The sequence below is a fragment of the Misgurnus anguillicaudatus genome, chromosome 16, assembly GCF_027580225.2.
Source record: "Misgurnus anguillicaudatus chromosome 16, ASM2758022v2, whole genome shotgun sequence".
In the NCBI taxonomy this organism is placed as follows: domain Eukaryota; kingdom Metazoa; phylum Chordata; class Actinopteri; order Cypriniformes; family Cobitidae; genus Misgurnus; species Misgurnus anguillicaudatus.
Genome location: NC_073352.2, coordinates 29,905,628 through 29,926,165, shown reverse-complemented (window position 1 = coordinate 29,926,165; position 20,538 = coordinate 29,905,628). Strand labels below are relative to the sequence as shown.

The 20,538-nt window shown below is 37.8% G+C and overlaps 1 long non-coding RNA gene across 1 annotated transcript; it reads right to left on the bottom strand.

Moving 5' to 3' along the window:
- Positions 1-2,633: 2,633 nt before the first annotated feature.
- On the bottom strand, positions 2,634-4,152 carry LOC141350130 (uncharacterized). The gene is made up of 3 exons (XR_012358129.1): positions 3,806-4,152; positions 3,081-3,223; positions 2,634-2,710 (listed from the first exon to the last, which is right to left on the bottom strand). It is a non-coding gene; the product is annotated as an uncharacterized lncRNA (long non-coding RNA).
- Positions 4,153-20,538: the final 16,386 nt, after the last annotated feature.

The window sequence follows — 20,538 nt, the reverse complement described above, 5'->3', positions numbered from 1 at the left end:
AGTTAATTGCTTTCAGAATGGTCATACACTGTTGCCTATAAAATCAAATGGGGAAAAGCGAAAATCTGCCAGAAACAGAAGATAAGAACACAGCTAAGATGATCATCTGTGGCTTTTTGAATAGTTATCTACACTACCAACCACCTATAATATTGAGCCTGTAGTAAGAGAGAGAGACAGAGAAAGAGAGAGTTATAGACCAATTAACATATTACACAGATCCCGGGCCACCTGCAAAGTACTGAGCGGAAAACCAACAGCCCGATTCGGATCCAATCCTGACACTCCGTTTGGCACTGAGAGACATTAACACACTGCAGCCATTTAAGGGTTTTGAGCCTGTGCAAGCAAAGCCATGAAGAAATACAGATGTTCTCCATGAAAAATACGCTTGCCTTTATTTTTTACTTTTCATTCACATCTTTAAGAAATTGGAAAGATCTTGGCTGAAGAAACTTTCTATCACTTGAGAATAAAATCATTGTTGTATATTAACACCCTTCCCTGATCTGTCCACAGTGAGATAATCTGCTTAAACAAATAATATGATTATATTACGGTCATCTGATCAATACTAACTTTACTTAATTTACTTAAAGGGATAGGTCACCCAAAAGATGAAAATTATGTCATAATTTACTCACCCTTTAAACCTGTATAAGTTTCTTCCTTTTGTTGAACACAAAAGAGATATTTAAAAAATTATGGTAACCACACAGTTCACAGAATTTGTATTTTTATTCTTTAAAGGGATACTTCACCGATTTAGCATTCAGCTTTGTATCTGTAGAAACCCAGCAGTATTACTGAATGACCATGTTTCCCTCCCTCATTTCCCCCTGAGAGGAGAGATATCTGCATTTTGGTTCTGCAAAAAAGTCCTCCGATGATGTAATATGACGATTTTTGCATCATCGGAGGACTTTTTTGCAGAACCAAAATGCAGATATCTCTCCTCTCAGGGGGAAATGATGGAGGGAAACATGGTCATTCAGTAATACGGCCGGGTTTCTACAGATACAAAGCTGAATGCTAAATCGGTGAAGTATCCCTTTAACATCCATCACTGAACTGTTAAAACTAAACAGTAACGGACCAGAATAAAAAGCCATTTGAAGTGCAACATCAAGGTCCTGAGATATGGAGTAGAAAAATCCCACATATAAAACTCCCTCAGTTTGACTCTCCTTATGTAACGCGTATCAAAGCTTTTCCATGCAAGCTGCAGACTGAAGGTGTTCAGGGTGTCGTAATATCGGTCCATCTTACCCGACATGATTTAATGTCGCCCAGCTGCTCCGAAAACGATGTAGCTACTAAAAGTGAAGGGTTATAAACTCAGACTCCTCTCTGTTTTCTGTCTGTGAACTTCTGTTTGATTTGGATTGTTCAAACAACATTGATCTGCTAGTAAATTAGTTTTTATTGCTGTTTTTCAGACGATTTTTTAAATCACAGTGCAGGACGGGGTAAAAGTGCTGCACTGTCAGAAGAATGGTCAAAATGTGACCCTGGACCTGACCACAATAAGTTGCATGTGTGTATTTGTAGCAATAGCCAAAAATGCATTGTACATGTCATCATTATCTATTTTTTAATGCCAAAAATCATTAGGATATTAAGTAAAGATCATGCTCCACGAAGATATTTTGTATATTTCCTACTGTAAATATATAAAAAAATTATTTATCATTAGAAATATGTGTTGCTAAGGACAACTAAAGGCGATTTTCTCAATATTTAGATTTTTACACCAGATTCCAGATGTTCAACTAGTTGTAAATATTGTCCAATCCCAACAAACCATACATCAATTCAAAGCTTATTATTCAGCTTTCAGATGATGTATAAATCTCAATTTTATTGACTTTTATGTTTTTGTGGTCCAGGGTCACGAATGGTCCCAAGGTGGGGGCGGTAACTGGTACCCCTTTAAATGTCCAAATGTGTACCTCTGAGGAATTTATATCAACTCTTTAGGTACAAACGTATACTTTTTAAAATGGTACTGCGCCAGTGACAGCTAGGGACAGGGACGTACTGGGACTGAAATTCAGCCCGGGACTTTAAGATGGAGAGGCCTTTTACGCGAGTGCCCTTGGTGCACAAGCAGGATTTTTTGCAGTTATTTTAATTCTAGTAGTGTTTTTATGGTATGAAGAGAATCAGATTATGCTGAAGACCTTAAAGAAACTTTAGGATAACACCTGCCTCCTCAGGTTGTATAAGCAAGTCACCACTGCACTAAACACAACCAGGTCAGCAAAACCCAATCTCGAACACATAAGTCACAGTATACTGCTAACTACCAGCATGTCATGTGTACAGTCAGTTGGAGTGATAGAATTGTTACAAATACTCACACATACACTCTCAGAAATAAAGGTACAAAAGTTGTCACTGGGACAGTACCCTTTCAAAAAGGTACACCTTTGTACCCAACGAGTGCATATTAGTACTTTGACCTGCCAAAATGTACCTTTAAAGGTACATATTTGTACCTAAATGGTACATATTAGGACCTTTTTTAAAGGGTACTGCCCCAGTGACGGCTTCGTACCTTTATTTTTGACAGTGTACCCACTCAGATAATCAAAAACTACAATACAGTCCCATAAAATAGAGATTGTGTGTGTACGTACTCACTTTCAACTCTCCCTGGCTCCACTTCCCCTGTGCTGGACCCTGCCTCTGCTTACTGATTGTACAGCTACATATGCATGAGAAGAACATCAGTAATAAATATGACTAAGAATAATTCCTTTTTTTTAATTCAATCTGTGCTTTAGTCAGGTTATAATCTAGTAAGTGGAACTATTGCATTTTATCCTATATGTAAATATGTAATATTGTGCTGTATTTTTCTATTTGTGTGTCCTTAATAAACCTTTGATTGATTTGTTGATTGATATGCCTACCCTGCTGAAAAAACAGCATCAAACCAGCATGGGAATTATGCTGGTCTATGCTGGTTTGATGCTGGTTTAGCTGGTGGTCACCAGCATAAAAGCACCAAAACACAACATATGCTGGTCTTGCTGGTATGCTGGTTTTTCCAGCAGGGTAATATGATTGCCTACCCAGCCCTGCACACTGCCCCATCACTGTTTTTGTACTGGTTCCATTCTCCTCCTCCTCTTGTTCTGCTTTCCTTCCTCCTCCTCATCAATATGACTGCAAGGGTCATCATCAACCTGTCTCTCTCCATCAGTGACCTTAACAGCTAATATACAGACATACAGGGATTCCTTAGAGACCATTTTACTGTTTGAACACAATGATGACGTGGAAACGTATGAACGCGCATGTTGGCAATGGAAGTATGGCAAGAATCAGCAGTGAAGCAACACAGACAGAGAAAGTTATATTTAAAAGTTGACTTTATCAAGTTTTTCAACACAGCTACCAGATCCGTGTACTATAGTGGAGTGCATAGAAGACGTTAGCAGATGGCCAAATATAAAGTATATTATTAGTGCAACCAAACGCAATTACCAGACATTTTGATGCTGGGAAACTGTTTTGATAAACTTACTGAGTTGCTAACACGTTAAAACCACTGGGGAACAACACCACTTCTGTTGCCAAAATGTGCACGAAGGCTATTTCATCAATTTCATAAGCGGGATAATGTAGAGCGAGGCGGTTCTTATAGCGAATACAACCCCGTAAGGCTGATTCAAGCTCCGCTTTGCGTGGGGTCCTGATAAGCCTGTCGGGGTTGTATTCGCGCTTATATGTGCCTATATTTAAATGCAAATATAAATTATTTCAGTGTATAATAGATGCATCACTAATTGTGCACCTGTCCTGTCCATGCTGCTGGTCCTTCCTCATCTGCACTTCCTGCCACAGCGTCCTTTTAACTGCGAAAAAGGTCTGTTATTTGGCGCATTTAGCTGCCTCTTTTGATCGGCGCCTTTGAGCCAATCGGATGTGAGGAAAAACGAGGATCAGTCCAAGTTGTGAGGGGCCGCTCTTATCCCCCCTCAAGATTTGAAGAATTGGTTTGGCCCGGTCTGAAACAGACACAGCGTTCCGCTGCAGCTGAGCGCCTGGTTAGGCATTAAAAAAAAAAAAAAAACTTTTTGACCTCCGGCCGGTTCGGCCTGAAATGGACCAGCCGTTCGGGATTGCTCCCGGAACTCCCGATGGCCAGTCCGCCCCTGGCTAGGGACCATCTTTTCTAACAGTGTTCTAAAAAAGGGACAGACTTTCCTAAAATCTTTCAGCTGTTACTGTTCGTTCACACCAGACGCGGTGTTGGCGGCAAAAATTTTGAGTTTCCATGTGTGAAATTCTAGTCATTCCAGACATTCAGGCGGAAATTCGCATCATGGGAGGGGCTTCTGCAACTCTGCTCGCTTCCTGTAATCACGTCACTACTAGAGCAAGTTCCTGATTGGTTAACCTGGCACAAATATCTGCCAAAGTTCAGATTTTTCAACTCGTGCGTTTCCCGCGGCACCGCTCAATTCGCGCGGAACTTGCCATCCACGCCGCAGGATGCCTATTCGCGTCTTTGCATTAACTTAACATGTAAATCACTTGCGCTTGCTAAAACTTCCGCGTCTGGTGTGAATGCACAGTCATGCTACGTACACACCAAACGCGGGGCAACGCGTTGCTCACTCTAGATTACTCGCAGGATTTAACTTCATGTCATGCGAATTTTTCGCTTGAGTTGAATATTTTAAACTTGGGCAATAATGTGTTTGAGGCGAATAGCGTGTGTTTTTGCGGCAAACACGCTGGCCATATCGGGTCATTCGTATCGCCCCACGCGAAGACGCGTCTAATCGCGTCTTTGCATTGACTTTAAATGTAATCTACTCGCACAAATCGTTGAACTCGCGTTTGGTGTGTATGCCCCATTATGCTACGTACACACCAAACGTGGGGCATTGCGTTACTCGCTCTAGATTACTTGCAGGTTTACATGCGAATTTTTCGCTCGAGGTGAATATTTTCAACTTGGACGAAGACGCGTTTGAGGTGAATAGCGCGTGTTTTGTTAAAGACATTCTTCTTTAACAAAGCATTCACATAAAATGTCCAGTAATTGTACTTATCCTGCAATAGTTAGTTTGTCTAGAACAAAGCACTCACATACCTCATATGGGTAATATACTTTTGCCGCAATATGTAGCCTGTCTGGAACCGAGCGGATTTTAAACCACAATAATGTATGACACTTGCATTACATGCGAACGGCCCTATACGCTAATAGAATTTTTCTATCAGTTTTTGTCTCCCTGTCTCGGCCTCGACCCCGAGGACAATGAGACAAACAGACCCAGTTCCTGCTGCTGTGAAGGTCATCACACCACTGATCTACTGGGTGTCCTTCAACGTGATGCCCAGCCGATGCATGACCAACGACCACCGGCTGAACCAGTTTCATCCGCTTACGCGCTTCCTATCACTACCCTGTTTATATATATAAATATACTGTATATTAATCTCTCCCAAGGGTTTTTGTCCTTCTAGGAGTTTTTTCCACTGGGTTTTCTCCTAGGGGGTTTTTTCGTCCCCGGGAGAGTCAGCCAACTTTGGCTTAACTTAGCACTTTACTTTATACGTTCCATTATTACTACGCTCGCTAGTACGGTTCATCCTTAGCCGCTATATTCTACTTCTTATATTATCTATTGATTTTCTATGTTTTCCCCTACATCTACTCATGTAAAGCTGCTTTGAAACAATTAAAAATTGTGAAAAGGGCTATATAAATAAAATTGAATTGAATAAAAATGAAATTTTCACGGCAAACACACCGCACATATAGCGTCATTCGCATCGCCCCACCCAAGCGAGGAGGCGTCTGATCGAGTCTTTGCATTGACTTTGTATGTAATCTACTCGCGCAAATCGTTGAACTCAAATCTGGTGTGAACCCACAGTTAGAGTCCAAGAATTATAACACACACATCAGACAGATCCACTGTTGATACAGTAACAGCCTTTCAGGAGATTTACCATGGTTTTACCTACAGAACAGTACCAATGAATATATGTTTCTGTGTATAATTGTTATTTTTACATGAAAAGGTTTTAATGTCTCTAAATTCCATCGAGTGTAAACAAAAGTACGTTTTTAGTTCAGTACACAGCTGGCTGCTGTTTTGCAGGGTCCTGTTTGTGTCGTTCCAGTAAGAGCCTCTCGTCCACTCCAAAATATTTGTGTTAGAAGAACAGAGAGCAGATAAATCACGTCAGGTCAAAGTGAGATTCAGATCAAAATCAAATAATTTTGTCCCTTTTAAGGTCTTCAGCATCTCGTGAAGATGTTCTGGAGCAGTGAGATCATCTTCTGATATCATGCAGTCTGGCCATTAACCCGCTCTCAGCATAAACACATGCTTCTCATTCAAACATCCATTTCTACAGTAAAGATAAAGATTTAAAACTACTCCTGCCGGCTTCGTAATGTAACTCAATGTAAACATCGGTCTGTAGAGAAGTGCTCTGCCTCTTCTTCTGACACACAACATGTGATTCCCATAACACACAAACTGATCTGAGTTTATCGCTTTGCTGTGATTCTATTAGATTATTTTCATTTGTACTGATCTCTGATATGTGCATGTACTGTATATTGTATATGTACACCACAAGTCAAAAGTTTAAGTGTTCGTATATGTTAAGGTAACATTAACATGAATTCAGCTAACACAATAGCATACAGAACATACCTGGAAGGCTGAATAGGGAAAATGAACACGACAAGCCAAATCAAGTTCAACAAGCTCCCAAAGTCATTTCATATTAATGAACCGATTGAATTACATAAATACACAAGCAGCATAAAGAGGACTCTCGCGGCTATAGACGGTAATGGTTTACCTTGGTTCATATGAATTAATTTTGACATATAAGTCGCACCTGACTATAAGCCGCAAGACCAGCCAAACTATGAAAAAAGTGTGACTTACAGTCCAGAAAATATGGTACATTCTAGTTTTACAGTTATATTTATTTATTTTAGCTCAGTGGTAGAGCGTTGCATTAGCAGCACAAAGGGTCATAGGTTCAAACCCAGGGATCACACATACGGATACAAAAAAGTAAACTTGGTAAAGTTGCTTCGGATAAAAGTTTAAAGCTGTTCATTGTTCGTTCACAAAAATACATCCCAATCTCTATTAGACATTCAGCTGTCTCTTACCATAATTTGAACTCAATGTGTCTGCCCAGATTTTAGTAAGAACCACACAACAATAAGGGATATTAAAAATACAGCGTTGTCAGATGTGATCTGTCGGCTAATGTTGACATGCTCTGTGCAGAATCTCGATTGGAGTTTCTTACAGCACTTTTTGCATCCCTGAAGCGGCCTCCTGCTAAATCTTCTCGTTTCATCTTCAGCGTTCCAGAGGCGCAGAAGAGCACGCTGAGATCTGATCTGCATACGTAGCTGTTGTGTTTGGAAGAGGCACAATCAAATTCGCTCAAAGACACAGAGCCTGAGGTTTGGACTTGGCAGCATTTCGGATCGAACATCTGGGAAGCAAATGATTCGGTGCGGACGAGTATTATTTCATCTGCAGCAGTTAGGCCTGCCGTCGATCCGCACGCTCCAGAGAATCGGAGAGTCAAATGAAAGATTAACTCTGGTGGAAACACGAGAGACTCGACGCTCATGAAAGAGTCATAGAGCAGAACTGATCAAACCGAGTTTATTAACAGGATCGGTGGGATAAAGAATTGAAAGATTTACTAATGGAGGGTAAACAGGGTAAAGCAGTGTCAATCAATCTGTTAATTGTGGCTGTGTCCAAAATAGCTCCCTATACCCTTAAATAGTGCACTATTTGTGGGAGTATCCATTTTTATTGGTGTCCAAAATAATAGTGGACATTATTGAGTGTACTTATTTAACCCCACAATGCACCACAATATTGAATTCTTGAGTCTTGGCGGAAGTTGGCACCCGCACAGCATCGTTTCCAGCGAGCTCAAGTGTCCTCATTCGTTTTCATTCACTCATTTGTGTAAAAAATATATTAGTGGACTAATGTAGGGAATAGTGAATGAGGGTTTTTGGGGGCTCTTTGGGACACAGTCTGTTTATCACTTAGTCAAACACTTGAAGATGATCATAATCATCAGGTGGTGGCCAAGGCGTTGCCATGGGGTTGCTAAGGTGCTCCGAGTGGCTTGTATTGTGTTGCCAACATTTTCTGAGTGTTGTTGACTTACTCAAGTCTAAAACATCCAAAAATGTTGTCTTGTAATAGTGTGTACCGGTATTTTGATCAAAGTCTTTGTAAAGTCATTTAGAAATGTATTGCTAAAAAACTTTACAAAGACTGTGAACTATGTAATACTGAATTGTTGAGTTACACTGTTAAACAGTTTTTCAACATTTCTGTGTTCAGGATTATTCGGGCGGGGCTAAAACAGTGTCTTGATGACGCACTGGAGTCACCGAGCATGGCCCTGCCCATAACACAATCGCGAGCATCCATTCAAGTTGTAGCGCTATCTGAAAGTTGAGAAAGATAGCAGCTTTACCGCGAGTGGGAATGGTTTCAGCAGACACGCTTTCGATGTTTGAGAGGAGAAAGCTTCTTATTTTTCCAGATCTTGATAACTTATTTTATTTACTTTGGGGTGGTTAAAAGGACAATAAGTAGGATTCTCCCCCATCTAGTGGTGAGATTGTATTTTGCATTCAAACGAATAGTGCTCTCTAGCGCCTCGCTTTTCCAAATGCGTGTTGCAACTACGATATGCCCATAAACACCGTAAGCTCAAACCGATAGGCACAGGCAGTTTTTTGCTCATTACCCTGATTTTGCGTTGCATGTAAACACATTAAATGTCTTTTTTGTAGTTTTGTTCATGTGCGCATGTCTCCATGTGTGATATTTATCTTTAGTAAGTGCAAAATAATGCATAAAAGTCTGCGTTTGAAAAATTTAAGAGCACCAATGGTTCGATTCACGATTTTATATTTCCTTTGGTGTATAAGTATGTATTAGTACATGTTAACAATATGCAAAAGGTACAAACCGCAAAGTAAACGATGACATGACTTAAAGATGCAATTTGTATAATCCGTGCCGCTAGAGGGCGCCAGATCAAATCAATAACAATGACGTAGATTAATGACACTCTGAAGTAGTGTAGACTGATGGGATTTGTTGTCTTTAACTCAAACGCTGATGGCCATCAATCAGACGGGAACAAGAAATCATGTTACACATGAGGTAAAGTAACCAAGTTTTATAAATGTTGTGTTTGATGACATCGTTGACATCGTTTTTTTTTCATTATGTAAGGTTTTATGGAATGTTCAAAACGGAGTTGTTAGTCATAGATGTTACAGTATTAGTCCAATACGATGGTTTGTTAACACGGCACAGAATTTAGTGTTCGGATGAACAAACTTACCATAAAAAAGCCAGTGGCCCGACAGACGCTATTACTTCCGCATTTTTCCACGACACTGTTGTCATGTGGTTTTTCATGTGGTCATTTTCTTGGACTACAACAAACACACAGATTGTAGGCAACAGTTTACTTCCTGGGATTGGTGATGTAGACAAGACCGACATTATCATAATTCCTCTCGCATCAGACTCTCAGCCTGTAAATTAGCATTGCATTGTGAGCGAATCTTTTAAACATGGTAAGGAGCGTTACATTTTCAGCTGATGTCAGAGGTATTCAGACCAATCACAACATACAAATTAGCTGGCCAATCAGGGACACAGTGTTTTTCAAATCCATGCGTTTCAGGAAGAGAGTGAAATCTGGAGCTACAAAAATGTACGGTATGTGGAAAATACATAGACAGTAAAAGAAATGGACACAGCGACCCCGTTGGATTCAACGGAGACAAGTGAAGCCAATTAGAAGCTCACACTTCCGGGGGGTCGAGCGTACTGCGCAGACTCAAACTGAGCTTGGTGACGTGAGCAACCTGTCTAACAATTGTAAGTCTTCTAATAGCTGGGCCAAGAGAAATCTGAATCACCCACCGAATCTTGCAGAAACGGCGAGCGTGAACAGGAGTACATTTTGTATTAAGTATATTTAGTATTCTGATTAATTACGCTGTCATTTTGTATAGTATTTATTTATTTTAAAGTTTAACACCAGTACGCTATATTCTACATGCGCTTCTCCTACTGTCCATACGGTAATTTCTCTACTGTGCGACAGAGAGTCGCGTGGTTATGACGCAATCGTTAGCATAGTTTTACTAAAACTGCTTCTACTGGGCCATAACGTAAGATACAAGGTGATGGAGCATTTTATACATTTTCGTGTTTCTTTAGAAATAATTGATGCACAAATTGAGAATGCTAAGAGCAGGTGGGGGTCCGCTAGCTAATGGCGGTGCCCAGGGCTGCTTCAATAAAATATGAAACCCTGCCCCCCTGGGAAAATAATGTTTTTTTAACCATAAACCACGCAAACACATTGTATTACACCAAATACATAAAAAACATTGTTTTTAGCAATGAAATAAGTGCTGCAGACATGAGCAGAGATACAACAGTATAGCTTAAGACAGATTTCCCACTGCCTTTTTAAATGACTACTGTCTATGTACTATAGGCGGTGACGTCACTGTCTGTGAGAAACCTGAGGAATCTCCAAATTTCTGCATAGCCAATGTATTGATTTGCATGTAAACGCATGAAAACAGGTTTCTATAATAAGCTGATTTTTAATAGTTATCCGCTTATTTTTGTGCATGTATACGAACTCAATGAGAATCATCACATCATGCACTCCTGTAATAAATACATTTCTCACATCTAATAGTGCATAAAAATCTGCTAGATTAGTCTCTAATGGCATGAACAGCTTGTATGGTCCCAGGATTGTGCGGTTCTAAGATTAGACATTGGAAAGTAAAATAATTTCATCTAATTACACAGCAGCTTCCCTCTGGTCATTTCCAGCTAATGAATCAAAGCTGATTATTGGTTTGACGGTATAAGTTCTGTGTCATATTACCAGAGTTTGTACTGACAGCTACAGTCGGCAAGTGTCATTATGATTAATTGGTTGCTTTTTAACCTGCAGTTAAAGGTTGTTTGAATCGAGTTTCTGCAGTTTCTTGAGTTTTACATGGTTGTTGAGTTTGATTTATACACTTAGGTCTGTGCTGAATTACTCCCTTTTTTCCCGTGCACTGTATTTACTGTATCTACTGTGGAGTCTAAACGGTCTAAGAGTCTTTTTCCTGTAGCAGGACATAAACATCAATCACTGTAACTTCACTGGACTACAATATATATACAGAGAAGAACCGCTTGGAACTTTCCAGAATACCAAGTCAAATAAATGCTAAGATTTGTACATTAGTGTTTCTTCAACAGATTTTTATCAGGACATTCCTTCTGTCAATTTTAATAATCATGTGACCATAAATGCTATTTGTTAGTATCTTTAGTAATAATTTATGGTGTTAGTATTTATGACTGGATATATGTTTGGCTTTTGTAGCATTTGACCGTATTTATACGCTACCGGTCAAAAGTTTGGAATTACTTTTTTATATATTTTTTCAAGATTATAATAGTAAACATGTCAAAAGCTATTTGCTTATAATTCTCTAAATCTTACTTGTGACATTTTATCTTGAGCTTCCTGAAATGAATAAAAAAATATTATTACAGGTCTTCACGTGTCCACTTAGATCCGAAAACCCGAGGTCCAACCTAAGACATGAGCGGGTTCGGGTCTAAAAGTTTTAAGTGTGCCTCGGACACGGGTCGAGTATAATATTAGCAACATAGGGTCTCAGGTAATTTAAAATGAATGTGTTTTACCAAACGGACCCGAGACGACCCAAACTATCTTGCATGTGTGCATCGAGTCCTCTTCCAACCCCCCCTCTGTTTGCCAAGAGCGCTTGCGACAACATGTGGCTGAGGGTAGGTTAATTTTCATTGAGCCATACCTGGCAATCACTTTTAAATGCAAAGTCAAGCGGTTACCTTTGTGTCATACTCAGATAGCAACTCAAAATAAATGAAGCAGCGGGCCAAATTGGTTGTGAGGCCACCTGAATTTCTTTCTGGTGCGTGCGGGCTTCTTACTGCACACATGATGGTGACTTTCAGGTCCAGTCGGGTTCCAAAAAATTGCCACTGTGTTGGACTCTGGTCTAATTTTGTCTGTTTTTTTTTTCCTGGATCGGGTCTTTCTTTAAAAAAAAAATTATGCATGTCAGGGTTGGGTTCGGGTAAAAAGTGATTTGGGTCATTTTGGATAGGGTCCATTTCTTTGGACACGAGAAGACCTCTAGTTTACATCTATTCTGGGCTATTATTGTGTTTTTTCTTTAATATTGAGTCTAATGCAGCGATCACACTAGATTTTAAAGGACAAGTTCAGTATTTTACACTTAAAGTTTTCAGATTGTTTATGATGAAATAGAACGGTTTTGACTGAAATTTGGACATATGATGCTGGCCCGAGAATTTTTGGGTGTTTGTTCTATCACCTCCCACCTCTAGAATGGTTGTATAGGTGCACTGGAACAATCCTTCCTAAAATGCATTAAACTTTCGTTAACAAAGACGTGAAACTCATCGAGTGGTCAGGGGTGTTCACTGATATGCTCACACAAAAATCGCTTATATTTTATAAGACAAAATGTTCAACATTACTGAGTTGATGAGTTTACGTCATTTGCCACCATCGCATTTTCAATGACGCACGAGTCACGACACATCTTGACAGGGGAATATCCGTTTTGTCTGCTTACATTGCGGACGCGATGTATCTGATTAATATCCGATTTAATTACACATATGAATGAGGCCTGAAACCCATCAGAGAATATCGGAATCTATGCACTTTTTTCCTGCTTACACGTTCATGGGTCATATCCGGAATTGAGTCATTTTAAACATGCAAGGTAAATGCGGCCTTAAGCTGCTTTGGATAAAAAAAACATTTGCCAAATAAGGAAATGTAGAGATTGCTCTAATGATTTCTTTATATAATTCTATATCCTAGCTAATTATTTATAATTAAAAATGTGTTAAAACAACAAACTTAAATTTGAAGTAGTGAGAAAGTTTCCTGTAAGTTATGCCCTCTGAAGGACAGAATGTGAGCAGAACTGAACCTGCGACACGCATGCACAAGTTTAATGTTGTAAATTTATACAGCACGTCACATGTTGTGAACTATTCGATATATCATGCTGGCTTCTCCAAACAAGCCCAGAAACACAGCCAGCTTTCGTCTGGAGCGATGCCTTGCCCTTTAACTGCTCAAGGTATTTCGGTTGGATGAAGTTTGTCGTCTCTTCTCCTTGACATTTCAGATTGATTCGCTGCACTGTTGCAAAATTTCCTTTCATTAAGACCGCAAGCGAAGCGTCCAGGTTCTGCTGGACAAACAAACGGTTGTCTTTTTGCTCTTTTATAGCTCAGAAGATTTACAGTAGTGGAGGACTCGATTATGTTTCAAGGTATCAAATATGATGTTTCTCCTTAAACTGTTGGCATACAGTAAAAGTGCAGAGCTATTAAAACAATGCTGAGAGCATGGATCAGGTTATCTTGTCTCATTGCGAAATGTTTGAGTTCGTTTTGATTTCTGCTCTAAAACTCTAGTGGCAACATGTGATATTACCAGCGATATGGCCAAAAATACATTTCTCTGACCAAAAATATATATTTAAATATATGCTAAATACATTTTGTAGAAAGTAATTCTCAATTGAAAATATTTTTGAATTTAGTTTTAACCTTCATATATATCAACACATATTTCAAAAAGTATTTTAAAGGGCAAGCAAATACATTTCTAAGTTTACATACCATATGGCAAAAATGTATTCTTTGCCAAAACATATTTTAATTTAAGTATATTTTTGAAGTTGAAAATATATTTAATTTTAACCTTTTTAAAACTGGTATGGTTAGGTTCATAACTTAAAAATGTTTTTCCCAAAGCGAGGTGAATATACCTGTATTTCTTTGGATTGAAATATATGGAGGGCTAAATATATTTTTAATACTTTAACATGTATTTATTTAAAAAAAAATCAAAATATAAAAAAATTATATGTGAAAAATATATTTTTGTAAGCATACTCCAAAATATATTTTAGCAAATATATTTTTGGGGCATTTATTATATATTTTGAAATGTATTAAAAAATATTTTTGCCATATGGGCTTTTTTCATCTCAGACTATCTTAGAGAAATAATATATTATAAAAATATTTTTTCAAACTTACGGCCATTGTACTGTGGCGTCTTCTGCAAGTACCGCAAGTCATCCTACAGGATTGTTTAAAATCTAAAGTTGCAGCCACATACTGACGGATTTATGAAGTAATTTTCTGATGCAGGGGTGTGTTTGATTTACAAACAGAACGAAACGTCCCCAAAAAGTCTTGTGAACTCCACACGTTCTTCAAAACAGCAATACATCACGTCAATTCACAACTAAACTGCAAAGATGTTTTGTGTCGACTATGAGCAGATACCGTGACCTTTCATGTTTGTTTAGTTAGATAATATCATAACACGTGATGCATTATTTACACCTCACTCATAAATGTCTGTTATATTTATAGGTCTTTTTACTCATATAACCGAGTAATTCCATAGGCAAGATATATAACTTTAATTAGAAAGCGGTTTAATGGCGTCTTGCAGCCCTGCTGTTACTGAGACCTGTAAACTGAAGATCAGATATGAGCTTCTGCAAAACGATATGAGACCACCCAGAGCTACATAACCACTGCCTACTGATTAACTAGCTGGTAAAAAAAATTAAAGCCAGTCTTTCACACAGTGTCTACACTGGAAGGGTTATCATGGCAACCACATGGTTCTTTAGGGAAGTTATGCAACTAGGCCATGTTTGCAATGCCTGTCATGCAATGAAAGACTAAAGATTTAAAGATATCTTTAAAATCACAATTAAACAACATATTTCTGACCAAAATCTGATATGTGCAAATTTACAATAACTTTTGTTGGTTAAGATCAGATTGCACTAAAAACATTTTCAAGGCCATTTTAGCTACCAAGGACTGCACAGATTAAAAAGCACCCAACATGACTCTGTATAGAGCCCCTCCCACAGAGAATCATTATTGATTGATGATTGGTTCTTTTAACTGGAAGGCGGGATCTAAGTCGCAAGAGCGGCCATATTGAGCAATGCATTGTCCCTTCATAGTAATAGGGTGATTCTCACAAAACCATTGAAACACCACGGCACTAATGATTTTAGCTTTAAAATGTGTAATATAGTAACATTAAAAAGCATCAGAATTAACACAATACTGTGTTCTACCTTGCACAATGTGTGATTTCAACATAAGAATTTATAATTGGAAATTTTATCTCTTTTCTCCTGAAATTCTCATTACCGCAATGTGTCCGGCTGAGTTTGAACATGCGTTATGTTGTAATTTAATCAAATTAACACAAAAATATTAAGAAAACAAATAAATGGATGTTTTGCTAGACTACTTTAGATGACAGAAAAAATATTTACTGAATATTCATGTATAATAATAATGAAGAAAAATTAGGAAAATGATGTGTCCATGCCTGATGTTCTCATCCTCCGCAAAACTTTTTGAGAACAGTTTAAGCACACATACAGAATTTTAATAAAGTTTGATTTTGAGTGACCAAGCACATGGACCAGTTACTTCAAGATGGCTACCAGGTAAGATCATTTTTTTACAGTTAATTTGAAATATTGTCTTGTCAGAATGCTTACACGACATTTTGATTATCATTACCGCAACAGATGCTTATTAAATGTTAATTTAATTAATAGAAGCATAATACTTTGATTTTAAATGCATGTGCAGAATCTACAAATTATGTTCTTTCAGGTTTGTCATGTCATTTTGAAAATATGTCAGTGTTGATGTTTTCTGACTGTTGCAGTAATGAGATTTTTTAGGACTAATTTTTTTTAAATTATGTTACAAAAAGTGTTAAATGATAAGTAAAAGTTTTTAAATTAAAGGTATTGCGGAGGATTTTCTTTTTCCGGGTGGATCATCAAGACTATTGGTCCTCCTAGTTGTCAATCATGAGTGTTGCACAATTGCATTATTAAAAAAGTGGAGAAGGCGGATCTTTTCTAAAATTCGAGAAAATCATCCGCTACACCTTTTAAAGTTCCCATTTACTCCAGACTTTGTTTTTCAATGTCTGCTGGGAAAAAAAGTAAATTTAAGCAATTTTTACATTTTAATGCTTGACATTTTTAAAACCAAGTTTTCTTGAGAATCACCCAATAGACAACATGATCTCACAGAAAGTCATGTTATAGTAAAAAAAAAATTATTCATTTAATCATGTCTTTGAGCACGAATGTCGTTTTCATGTCACTCAGCACAAATTTCTATAAATAGTTTTTCGTGTCCGTGGCACGACTTTCTTTTTCGTGTCATTTTATGTATTGTTTACTCATTTTTCCCCCTATTTTTTAATCATTGTTGCTTAGGGTTGGGGTTAGATTTGGCGTTTGGGTTAGGATGTACTTTTATGTATTGGTATCTACAGGTTTTTCTTCTGGTTTTAAAACTATTCTCGCCTGGAGTTGGGGTTAGAGTTGGGGTTTGGGTCTAAAAATGTAAGTAATTCTAACCCCAACCCCAAGCAACAATGATAAGAAAATAGGAAAAAACTAAGAGAAAACAATACATAAAATGCCACGAAAAAGAAAGTCGTGCCATGAACACGAAAAACTATTTATTGAAAATCGAGTGACACAAAAAAGACATTCGTACTTAAGTCACGATGAAAAGCTGAATTTCGTGCCATGGACACAAATATATTAATCACATTTTTCGTGACTATAACATGACTTTCTGTAAGATCAGTCTGTAATAGAGGTCCGGACGTCATGTGACCCATTCTGTTTACATCGCCATTTTGGCTGGCAGGGACAGCCGGGAGTGTTATAGTCACAAAAAATTTTATTTATTTATTCGTGTCCATGACACAAAATATAGCTTTTTTCGTGCCTTGAGCAAGAATGTCTTTTTCGTGTCACTTTCTATAAATGGTTTTTCATGTCCGTGGCATGACTTTCTTTTTTGTGTCATTTTATGTATTGTTGTCTCATTTTCTCCCCTTTTTTTTTAAAACATTGTCGCTTTGGATTGGGGTTAGATTTGGGTTTTGGGTTATGACGTACTTTTATGTATTGGTTTCTACATGTTTTTCTTTTGCTTTTAAAACTATTCTCGCCTGGAGTTGGGGTTAGAGTTGGGGTTTGGGTCTAAAAATTTAACAGAAAGTGATTCTAACCCCAACCTCAAGAGACAATGGTAAGAAAATAGGAAAAAACTATGGGAAAACAACATAAAATGCCATGAAAAACTATTTATAGAAATTCGAGTGACACGAAAAAGACGTTTGTGCTCAAGGCACAAAAAAAGCTGAATTTTGTGCCATGGACACAAATAAATTAATAATTTTTTTTCGTGACTATAACGCAAATTTCCATGAAATCAGTCTGTAATAAAAGTCCGGACGTCATGTGACCCATTCTGTTTACATCGCCATTTTGGCAGGCAGGGACAGCTGGGAGCGAATATGAAATGAATGGCACCAGGATAAGTTTCAAGGCAACAAAGTTCACTGTGCAATTTAATTCAAAAGACATAGTTATGTACATAGCAAAACTTAATGGATTCAACATAACAGATTATAATGTTCTCGGGGATGGCAGACGCTTTTATCCAAAACAACCCAGTGCATTACAAGGTATACATTTATTAGTATATGTGTTTTATGGAATCGAACCCACAACCTTTTGGACTACCTTTGCTCTACCACTGAACTACAAGAACTAAAGATTGCCCTTACAAAGATAAAAAAAAAACTTTTGGAAAAACAGTTACTGTAACATCACATGAGAGAGAGAGAGAAAGAGAGAAAGACAGAGAGAGCGAGAGAGAGAGAGAGAAAGAGAGAGAGAGAGACAGAAAGATGCAGTCAAAAACATTTTTGAGGTTTCTGTTGATCATTTTTTCTTTGGCACGTGTGTAGGAAAACGTACCAGAATACAATCATCATATGATGAAGAAATACTGCAGGTGCTATAACCCAGAGCAAACGGTTTCATCTCAGATGGGTTTTTTCTTCACTGAGTCATAACATTCATTTATTTCAAACAGAAACCAACATTTACGTGACCCGACCCCGCTGCAGTCCTGGATTCAGCTGTAGCGCTCGCTGGGGTGAAGACTTTACAAAGACACAAGATGTATCATGTTAGTACAACTTCAAAAATCAGCATCTGTGTTTAGAGATGAAGTGCTGTGTTCTCTGCACCTGCAGCAAACATTTCTTTATCTCCCCTCGATCCAAACACACACACACACACACAGATGCTTTTTCTCCTGCATCAGGTCAAAATGACTTCCAGTTCATGTTTTGTTAAACTTTAGAATACTGATACAAATCATTAGTAATTCCTTTTAAGGATATAGTAGCACTTGAATCATTACCGTTATTCATATAGTAGTTAATGGAAGGCTAATCTTAAAGTGTAAAGTCTTCTAACCATTCACAGGCTATTCACATATGACATAAAAACATATTTTTTGACAGGTAGGTAAAATAATACAATCACTGTATGTATGGCATTTCAACCCAGTATCACGAAATTGCCTCTAGTCACGTAAATTTGTGAGTCTTTTCCGTGACACTGACATGCTTTTCCACCTTTTTGCGTGAACATGTCGCATTTCTGTTTATGTGTCACTGTCACGTATTTGTTACTCAACTATTTTGTCCTATTTTCTTACCATTGTCGCTTTGGTTTAGGGTTAGATTTACATAAAATTACATCCTTACCTGAACCCAACTCTAATGCCAGGCGACAATGGTTTAAAAATCATAAAATATAAAAAAATCATGAAAAAAAAGTATAAACCAATACTTAAAGTGACTTCCTAACGCAAACATCAAATCTAACCCTTAAACCGAAGCGTCAATGGTTTGAAAATAGGACAAAACAGTTTAGTAACAAATATGTGACAGTGACAATATGTGGCAATATTTTCTTTAACAGAATTCACCTTTCAAAGCCAGCGAACGGCCGGTTTGGACTACAGCCCTCTACTTCCTGCTTTAATGACGTCACTAGAACAATTTTTGCCTAACTCCGCCCACAGGAATACGTCAGTCGCCAGCTACGCTAATGGCAAGCTAAGCTGCTATCGAATCACAACACACTAAACAAACTACACAATCAGAACTCTATATGTATTTTTGAAGGAGGGACTTCATAGAACAAGGAAGACAATCAGCCGGTTTTTAAAACAGTGAAAACAGCTCTATACAGATAAGTAAATTGTGTGAAAAAAATCCCACGTTTTTTTACACGTGAAACATGAACACATGTTATATTGTGCACTGTAAACACAATCAAAGCTTCAAAAACCCAGAAAAAACGGGACCTTTAAATTAATCTCTCTATTAAATCAATGCAAAAAACCCTGTTTCACATCTTCACAGCAATGACAACACTCTTCATCTAAAACACACAATGTTCAGTAATATCACTGATAGGGTGAGTTAATTATTTCAATGATAAAAAAAAACATGAAAACGGATTTAGAAGACAAATCGCTCATCAATAAAACAAAAATGACGTTCTTATCTTTGCCAACAGAGCTGATTTACGGCCCACACTCTGTGTCTCTGACCTGAAGCTAAGCTGTGGATCGCGGGTCAGTCTGGTTACTTTGGATGGAAACTCAAGCGTCAGATGAGCAGTAAACACAGTCCAGTTATATGAGTGTGACTGATTTAAGACTGAACCCTGTACAACCTGCAGATAAGAGACATACTGTACGCTCAGCAGGAAAATTAAAGTTAAGTGATGTTTTGGCTACTCAGTACAGGAAAGTTTTGGATTTTCCCTTAAGAGAATAATCTATAGCTTTAATACACTAAAACAAAACTCACTTTTAGTATTAAACAGTATTTGATTGACAGTTAAGAGTTAAGTTTAATTCAAGCATTTAAGCACTATAAACCACAACCAGCAGAGAAACCAACAGAAGCTTTAGCGCTGTTTAAGATTTTTTAAATTACAATATACATACTACAACTTTGTATTTGTTAACATAGTACAAATGTACGCATGTATGGGTTAGTTTAGAGTCTGTGATGTCACATGCTTTTGTTCTAGCTTATGTACTGCTGGAGTATGTGCATTTATTTTTAAACACTAGATGGCAGCAACTCATTCATTCACTAAACAAACCAGCATCAAATAAAGCATTATTTAACCTTAAACCTATTACATAACAACTGGTTGTGGGTTTAACCCTTTCTAAAATATGCATTTATGTATTTAATAAATTATGTCTATTCATGAGGATTATTTTCGTCAACAAGATTTAGATTATAATGGATGACTGTAGATGTGGTTTGTTTGTGTGTGCGTGTGTGTGTGTGTGTGTGTGTGTGTGTGTGTGTGTGTACCTGATAATTATCAAAGATAGTAGGAATAGTTAATTTTTGACATTGTGGGGATATTTTGAGGTCCCCATG